Genomic DNA, 10,056 nt, shown 5'->3' with positions numbered 1-10,056 from the left:
TAAATGCCCTTTGCCTCCTAGTTCTTTCCTCTATTTCCTTTTACTTTCCTCTTGTCCCACTATCATGCTCAGCCTTCATTTGAGTTTCAGTAAGTCCTCTTGGTTACATTACCCTTGATCAAGCCCTACCAGACCTCCTAGACCCTCCTCGCCACTGATTTTGGATCACTTGTTCTCTTGTCCCTGGGTTTATTAACACCACTTCCTTTCCCCCACCTTCCCCTCTCCCATGTCCCCCAGAACCGTTGGTCCTGTTGTTTTCTCCTCCAGATTATTTATCTAGCCTATCTTATGTAGAGAGACCTGCAGAGATAATAATATGTACAAAAACAAAACAGCAAAACAACAAAAGAAAACAAAACAACAACAAACCAATGACAAAAAGAAAAATAAAAGCCTGTAAATAGTTCAAGGTCTGTTTGTTGACCTTTAGGAATGTTTTCCTGTACATTCTGTTGGGGTGCCACACCCTGTCCCCAAAGTCTACTTTTGGTACTCCTTCGGGACTTCCTTGCTCTGCTCCTTTTGCTGTTCTGTTGCACACCCTTAGTGTTTTAGCTCTGTGTGGAGGGGTCAGATTGGGCACAATTCCCATATTGTGTCTCCAGTGTTGTCCGCCATAGGGCCATGGGTCAGTGAGGGATGTCATGTCTCATAGTGGGATTAGCCATTTGGTTCACTCTGAGCATTGGCTGCTCTGAGCAAGGATATTGTCCTCAAGGTTTGGTGGGCCAGGATGTGCTCCATTCTCTCTTCCTCCCCCTTCATTTGCTCCCGTGTGCTCTGATCAGACATGTCCCTTTCCCTGAGCTGTAGCTTCAGCGCTGTCCTCTGAAGTAAATTCTTCCGCAAGGTGGGGGGGGGGGATGTATAATGTTCTTAATGTTTTCCCACATCTCCTCAGCTTTTCTGTCATTAGTATTCAATGTGTCAAATCTGTTCTTGAGTTGTTCTCAACATTCAGGTGGGATATACTCAAAGATATATTTTAATTCTCATGGACTTGCTTGAATTTTCTTCAACTTCAACATGAACTTGCATATGAGCAATTGATGGTTTGTTCCACAATCACCCCCTGGCTACTAATATTGAGCTTCTCCATGGCTTTTTCCTGCAAATGTAGTCAACTTGATTCCAGTATATTTGATCTGTTGAGGTATTTGAAATGAAGTCGTTGGTTTTGCAAAATTGTATCCTGCGATTTCCAACTTTATTTATATCATCAATGACATATTTTCCACCTACAGTTCCTTCCTTTTTGTTTCTATCTTTCCCATTCCAATTGGAAATAATTATCAATGCATCTTAATTACATGTTAGATCAATTTCAGACTTAGGAAGTTCAGAGAATACTTCAATTTATTCATCAATACCTTTAGTGATTGGCATGTAAATTTGAATAATAGTTGTACTTATTGGACTTCCTTGTGGTGTACAGATGTTATCCTATCACAGATAACAGTATAATTCAAGATAGATCTAGAAATGTTCTTTTTGGTGATTAATGTGGCATTCATCTGGAACTTTTCATTCCTGACAATAGTAAACCATATGAATGTCTGATTCAAAATAGTCAATTCCAGTCGATTTCAGTTCACTGATGCTTAGCTGTGTTAGTATGGGTTGAATATAGAAACAAATCTTGGGGCACTCAAATGTATATGTAAGAGAGAACGTTATATCAGATAGAAGTAATTATGCACCAATAAAACATCCCATTCCTGTCCAGATCAAGTCCATAAGTTCTATATTAGCCCAAACGCCTGATATTAACCCATGAATTCCTCTTCAGACTCACCCAGCACATGCAATGATGCAGAATGCAGGAAGATCATAGGCCATTGGGTAGAAAGTTTTGTGGATCCAGTGGCAGTGACAGCAACTCAGTGCTGGCACAGGTCTCCACATGTCTCCTTCAGCTCCAGGGCTCTGGCTGCCATCAGCATAGCTCCATCTGGCTTGTCAACAGGAATGTGAAGCAGGGTGTGTCCCTCCTCCAGTAAGGAGGAAGAAGTTCCCAGAATCCTCATGAGAAGGCAATGCCCACAAGGAGGGATCAATGAGGCTGTAACCTGATTGACAGGCTAGACTCTTCCCCCCTTCATTCTTTTATAAAGTCGGCATAAAATTGTGTAACTACCACACTAGGATATTAATCTTTATGTATTCCACTTCATTTTTGATGATTTCCAATTATCCTAGATTCATCCTCAGGATGAATGCCATGTTCCAGTTATTAATGTGTGTTTTCAGGTGTTTGTTCTCATTTTGAGTCATGCCCATCAATAAATGAAGTTCCTGAAAGCTTTACCCCATCCGTATCATTATGGTCAATCCTACTTTGAGGAAGTAGTTCTACTCCACCTGTACTTTGTGTGCCATCTGGCCTCATAATATGAGCTCATTGTCTGGCACAAATTTTCACTGTTATTTGTAAGGTTTCAGAGACTAACCCCTCATAAGCAAACAGTCTATTCCTTTTCTATCATCTGTTCTACTCTCGAAGCTCCATTAAAATCTACTGACCTTGGGTGACTCTGCTGGCATTTGAAATACCAGTAACATAGTTTCAGCATCACTGTCACACACAGGCCACCTCAGTTCTGAGAGACTGATAGATGGTGACCCTCTGCACAACAAAATGAAATGTTGCCTATTCCTTCTGCACCCTCATATCACGGGCATGTTTCATACCATTGTTGTGGCTATGGTGTCAATTCACCTCACCCGAACATGATGTCTTCCTCGTGAAATTGAACCTTCCAGGTGATGTGTTCCAAAGCAAGTCTGACAATGTTCTACTGTGGTCCATAAGGGTTTCATGGGCTACCTTGGGGAAACAGACTGTCGAGCATTTCTTTGACTGTCTATTTTAACATGAAAGCTCCACTGAAGCCTGTCCACCATGGGTGGGCTTGCTGCTATTTGAAATACCAGAAGCACAGCTTCCAGCAGCAGCGTGATAACATGTGAGCCGCCGCAACACCCCAACAGACAGGTAGGTGGTGATTGGTTATTACAGCTGTTGCTAACTTAGATTTCATTTGATCAAGAATAGATAGAATCTATCGGATGGAAAAAACTACAATAGTAGATACATTTTCTTATTATGAACGTCTAGCTGCATTGTTTGCTGTATTGCTACTTCATCCCACCAAGATTCGCTTCCTCTGATGTATGACTTCTGCATGTCATCAACATCAAAAAGATTCTCTTAGTTACTTTGATTGAACATGACACCGTACAGAGGCTTAGACACACCAAATCCTTGTCATTTCCCCATCCTACCACCAATTGCCTTGTCATTTTAGGAAGTTAAAATTACAGACATGAGGTGGAATTAATGACAGGATTTACATGCTCTATGGAAACTGAGGCAGTTTCCGGATTTATTTTGCATGACTCATAATAGCTGGTACTTATTGGGTCTTTACCATGTGCTAGGCATATAAAGAGTACTTTACGTACATTATTTCCGTTAGTCCCTTCCCACCCTCCAACAACTCTGAGGCGAGTACTAATATTCTTAGGACACAGAGTCAGAAGGTGAAGTATCGGCAATTTAAATAAACTAGACCATTAATTCAAGTCTGGCTCCAAGGTCCGTGCTCTGACTGGGTGGGCATTCTCTGACCCCTCACTGACCTCTAGCTCACATCCTCCACTCCCATAATCCTGTCATCTACTGAGAGCCAAATGTGCTGACTCCGACATCCGCTTGGAGCTGAGCAGATATTGTGACAGGCAAACAGAGTGGAGTCTGAATTTACCTAAAAAGTTATTTGTTTCTATAATTTTTAAAAACAGTAATAATTTAGAAAATTAAGTTAAATCCTTCCAGCAGTAGACAGTTCTCATTTAAGTGTTGCTCAGAAAAGGGCATTCCTGATAGAACAGAATTATCCACCAGATTCAATTCTACCCTAAAAATAAGCTCTCGACAGTTGAGATTGTTCCATTATTTAATCTGTAGATAAACCTTCCTGAAGGATGTTTATGCTCTCTGGTTCCCTATTCTAGCGTCTGCCCTGGTTCTCTTCCTCTCCTGTCACTTTTGGCTTGCAGATACAAGAGTCTACATGGTTGCCTCCCCTCTCTACCTCATCAACCATCACCCCTCAAGCCACTGTGATCTGGCCTCTGCCTACTGAAAGTGCTCTCAGAAAGGTCAGCAAAGATAATAAGCCATCGTTATAATCTCAGCTATGCTTCTGGAATGTTTCTGGGATATCAAACACTGGGCTCAGCATTTTATATCATTGCGGGGAGAAATCTAGTCAACCATGGGCAGCCTGTTGTCTTTGTGTGCCTTCAAGTTAATTCCAGCTCCCGGTGATCTGATAGGACACACCAGAACTGCCCTGCACAGGAGAACATTTTAATGGAAGCAGATTGCCAGCTCTTTTCTCCCTAAGAGGTGCATTTGACCCACCGACTTTTCTCTCAGCAGCCGTGAGTTGAACCATTGGGCCACCGGGGTTCCTTTGAAGCTGCAAACAGGCTGCCATCGAGTTGATTCTGACTCACAGCAACTCTGTGCGATAGGGTAGAACCGCCTCTTAGAGCTTTCAAGGCTGCAGCCTTTACGGAAAGAGTGCCACTTCTTTTTCCTGCAGAGGAGCTGGTGGATGCAATTGGCAGACCTTTTGGTTAGCAGCAAAGCATTTTACTCCTGTGTCACCCAGGTACCCTTTAGAGTAGTATAAACAACAACAACAACAAAATTGAACCCACTGCTATTGAGTCAAAGCCGACTCAAAGCATCCCTATAGAGGGTTTCTAAGGTGCTCTATCTTTTTAGGGCAGACAGCTGGTGGACTTGAGTGTAGCAGCCCAATGTCTAACTACATCGCACCGGGCCTCCTGTGAGTATAGAAATCTCCAAACTCATTGCCATTGAATTGATTCCTACTCACAGCGGCCCTAGCGGACAGGATAGAACTGCCCCTGTGGGCTTCCAAGACTGTAGCTCTTTATGAGAGAAGAAAGGTTCATCTTTCTCTCGTGGAGTGGAGTTAGTGGTTTTGAACTTCTGACCTTGTGATTAGCATCCACTATGCTACCAGGACCTCAAATAATCCTGGCTTCATTGAACAAGGTTTTGAACCTCAAGGTTAAAAAATGAGAGTATTTCAGACAAAAATCCATGAGCTGTGCTGTCTAGTTTGCTGTGCTTCTCCCGATACTCTGGCCTCATTTATTTGCACTGTACTTACCTCCCTCGCTGGATGGTTCTCACCTCCCCCATTGTGTCCCTTGCTTGATCCTTGTGTTAGTCTGGGTACTTTACAGAAACAAATCCACAGAAACTCATGTATAAGAGAGAGTTTTATATAAAGGTTAAGTGCACATCAAGAAAACATCCCAACCCCGTGCTACCCAAGTCCACAAGTCCAACATTAACCCATATGTCTGACACCAATCCACAAAGCCCTCCTCCATCTCACAAAACACACACAATGATGCCAACTGCAGGAGGAAAGCCGAGTCAGTGAATGTATAAACATCTCAGTGCTGGCAGGGGTCTGCACACGTCTGCTCCAGCACCCAGGGCTGCATCCGGGTATGTCCATGTGGCTTCTCCTCAGGGATGTCTCACAGGAAGTGAACCTTGCCAGCTGAAGCAGGGAACTGGCTAAGGCAGCTGCACTCTGGTCCGACCATCAGAAAGCAAGAGACCTGAGAACTAGAAAGGCGAGGCTCACCAAGCCATTTATCCCTCTACCTTCAATTAACCCCACATGTGTTTATCGGCCAGGTTGGCACAATAAACTAACTACCTCAATCCTGTTAGGAACATATGCATGATTTACTGCCCATGTGTGACATCAATATTCTGGTCATGGTAGTGTGTTGCCAAATAAAAAAACCTGCTTAAACTCATGCGGTATAAAAGAGAGCGATAGGCTATTAGACTCGTCAGGATAGGAACGGAAGAGCTGCCCTCCTGGCAGAGCTGGATTCCTGAGACTGAGACCAGAAGTGAGACACAAGAGGCCTCCTTTTGTGTGTTTCTGCTTTTTCTTTTGTCACAAACCGACATCTTCTTTTGACTCATCATTCCATTCATGTCACCGACTCAGCTTGCCCCTCCACACCTGGCTCCCTTAACTCACCATTTCTGTCTGCTCCTACTGCTAATTGCCTTTGTTCCACCTGTAAATTCCTGAAAGAGAAAATTGGTGGAGACACACACACACACACACACACACACACAAACTTGGCCACCTATGTCATAAATTCCTTTCAAGATGCTATAGAGCACACGAAAGCAAATGTCCAGATGGGACCCAAACAGCTGTGGCCAGAGGGACAGGCTGTGGGCTGGCAGGTAACAGAAGAGGTAATTTAGACAATCTCCTAGATATAATTAATCCTCACAATCTTGAGTGATAGGCATTCTTTACACTTATTTTGTAGCCCCCATAAAACAAAACAAAACCCCCAACAAAAACCAAGGCTTAAGGAACCGATGGAATTTGCCCAGGGTATTAAGCAGCAGGGCTGGAATGTGAACTGCTGAACTAACTCCCTAACCGACAAGCCTCCCATTTCATGATCCTCGTTCTGGATTTCCAAGCTGAGCAACCTTCTTAGTGCTTCTGTACTTGAAATGTGAAGTTCTTTTCCTGGGCTCTTTTATGGTACTCTTTGGGAGTTGCTCTTTACTGATGGCTCAACCTGTTCTTTTATAATCCTTTTGCTCCTTCTAGTTCATAAGTGCAGGGGTTCTCCAAGGGACTCCTTCTAGTTCCTTCTCATCTCTTTCTTTACCTTCCCCTCAGGCAAAGCCATGGCCTTCTACAGATTTGGATATAGTCAGGCCCCCTGGTTTCTGAACTTGAGATTCTTAGACCACCCTCCCCAAGGGATTTGTGCATAGGATTAGGGTGTCTATGAACTCGAATGAGGGGGAAAAAATCACACCTGTGTATTTTCACCAAATTCTACATGGGATATAACAAGTTCCTCCATTATAAATGTAGGCAACAGACCACTGTAATTGCAGCAACATTATAGGAACTTGTCACCAAGAAAACTCACAGGAATTTTCATATTTATAATTATTGTAATTATACATAATTGTAATTATACTATTACAGCTACCACTAAATTTTGGTATTTTAGGCTTTAATAAAAATGTATTTATGTATCACCCTCTCACAGATGTGCATAGTTCACTTTTTTTAATAATGACTACTTTTGTTTGCAAGTCTATTGTTTTCAGTTTCTAAGTCTATGTTTATCCATTTCTGAGTTTAAAACACACTCTTAAAAGAAGTGGTCAAAGATTTCATCAGGTTCCAAAGGGTCCTTGGCAGACTCACCAGGGATCTCAGTTTCTCAAGTTGGGTCTTCAAGTTACCACCGCCCTGCCCTGTGTGCGGATTTCCTTGTCAGACTGACATCTGCTCCTGCTCCTGCTGTGGTTTGATACCCTGGAGTTGATGTTGGACCGCTTGTTCACATCCTGGATTGCTTTTTGCCTCTCTGTCACCCCTCCATGTTGCTCCCTAACTCTGAGTCTCAGCCTCACACTGGCCTTCATGGGTTCCTTGACTGCTGACACACTTTGTCCAGCACACAAGCTCAAGAGGTGATCTTTTTTTCATCCAGAGTGGAAAAGTGGAGCTCCACACTGCCAGAGTAATCTTGAAACCCAGTTCCGATTGTATTCTTCTCTTTCATAGAATGCTTAAAAATCAAGTACAAACATCTCTGAGTGCTTTTGCGTGCAGGAAACCGAAATCTATTTGAGCTGCCTGAGGTAAGATAAGTGTTTTGTGATATAGTTATAGAAGCTTCAAGGTCAGGGATACAAAAACAGGTGTGAACCAGAACCAGGGATTTAAAAACTTTTTCTATGCATGTCTTTTGTGGGAGATCGTGTCTCTGTCATTTTGCCCTAGACACTAAATAAGGAAGCCTATCTCAACCCAACTTTGCAAAACAATCAACAAACTGCACCTGGCCTTTGGGTCATAGTTTAAGTCCTCTGGGCTAAAGCATTACCGGGATTCTCACCACTCATCTAAGAAAGCCTGACGACAGAGTGAGTTACACATTGGGTGACTAACTGCAAGGTCGGCAGTTTGAATCCTCTGGCTGCTTCTTGGGAGAAAGATGAGCCTTTCTGCTCCCAAAGAGGCAGTTCTACTTTGTTCATAGAGCCGCTGTGTGTGAGTCAGTCAACTTGCTAACAGTGAGCACCACTCCCCTCTGTCACCCTCCACGTGCCTACTTTGCTGTTCTCCGCCTACTGACTAGCTTCCTCTGCATCTCTGGTTCTCACGTTGGAACATGGCTTCTTGAAAGCTCAGAGCTTCCAGCTCTATAATTCAGGCCACAGAAAGCTTTCTCTTTTTCCAGACTCAAATCCAAATCTTAGGGTAGGAATATTGTTTGACCTTCTTGGGTCAGGTGCTCACTCACAAACCCGTTCGCTGTGACCAGGGAGTTGAGTCTTGCTGTATGAACATGGTTGAGGGACACCACCCTACAACCTCTTGGGTCAGAGCAGGAGGAACTGGTTTCAGAAAAGGGCAAAGAGCTGGGTAGACAACCCGGTTGCATTCACTCAAACCTAGGTTTTCGGCATCAATTCCTACATGTTCCCTCTTACCCTTTCTGAAGCCAAACTGACTGTTCTCCTCACGTATGCTTTATGTTCTTACTCTGCATCTCCCAGGCTGCCCATGGACATACTTACGGTGCTTCCTAAAAGGTCACCTCTTCCTTCCTTCTTCTTTTTTCATTAGAAGATCGCTTTACTGGGGGCTCTTTCAGCTCTTACAACAACCCACACATCAATTATCAAGCATATTTGTACACATGTCGCCATCATTATTTTCTAAATATTTACTTTCTATTGAGCCCTTGGTATCAGCTCCCCTTTTCCCCCTCACTCCCTCGTGACCCTTTGATAAATAATAAATTATTATCATTTTCATGTCAACAGCGACCGCTGAACCCTTCCCCCACAGTTTGGGTTATTTGTCCCCTTGAGGGTGTGTGGTTATGTGTTGATCATTGCGGTCGGTTCCACCTTCCTCCCTTGCTCTCCCCACCTTCCCCTTACACTCTTGGTATTGCTACTCCTATTCCTGCTCCTGGATTCTGTGTGTCATGATCTCTTTTATATGTACCTGTGCACATGCTCTGGTCTAGCCTGCAGTGAAAGGCAGGACTGGGGTCATGATAGTGGGGGTGGGGGGGGGTGGAAGCCTCAAGGAATCTCGAGGAATGTTGTGTGTTCCATTGGTGCTATACTGAGCCCTGGTTGACTCATCCCTTCCTTGTGACCCTTCTGTGAGGGGATGGCCCATTGTCGACAGATGAGTTTTGGGTGTCTGCTCCAACCCCATAGTTCTCAACAATTTTTTGTTTGTTTGAGGTCTTCTGACACCTGTTTCCTGATCCCATTGACACCTCGTGATAGCACAGACTGTTATGCTTCTTCCATGTGGACTTGTTGCTTCTCAGCTAGATGGCTGCTTGTTAAAACTTCAAGCCTTTGAGACCCCAGATACTATATCTTTTGATAGCCAGGCACCATCAGCTTTCTTCACCACATTTGCTTGTGCACCCATTTTGTTTCCAGTGATTGTGTGGGGAGGGTGAGCATCACAGAATGCTAGGTTGTTAGAACAATGTGTTCTTGCACTGAGGGAGGGCTTGAACAGAGGCCCAAAGTCTGTTCGCTACCTCAGTGTATTGCCATATAAATATTTGTACATAGGCCAATACCTCTATTTTAATGAATTAATGTATTTACATGTGTACATACCTGTGCTTATACCTCTATCCACAGCTTTGCTTCCTAGAGCTTTCCTGTTTCCTTTCTCCTTCTCCACCATTACGCTTACCCTTTTTCCACCTGTTAGTAAGTCCTTCCAGCTAGATTGTTGATGCTCTGAAACCCCCAGGATCTCTAAGTCCTCCTCATTGTTGATTTTTTTTATTTTTATCAATTTATTGGGGCTCATACAATTCATCACAATACATAGATCAATTGTGTAAAGCACATCTATACATTTGTTGCCCTCATTATTCCCA

Source organism: Echinops telfairi, unplaced genomic scaffold, assembly GCF_000313985.2.
Source record: "Echinops telfairi isolate 266 unplaced genomic scaffold, ASM31398v2 ScPeMD7_3533;HRSCAF=4204_0, whole genome shotgun sequence".
In the NCBI taxonomy this organism is placed as follows: domain Eukaryota; kingdom Metazoa; phylum Chordata; class Mammalia; order Afrosoricida; family Tenrecidae; genus Echinops; species Echinops telfairi.
This window is presented reverse-complemented; position numbering follows the sequence as displayed.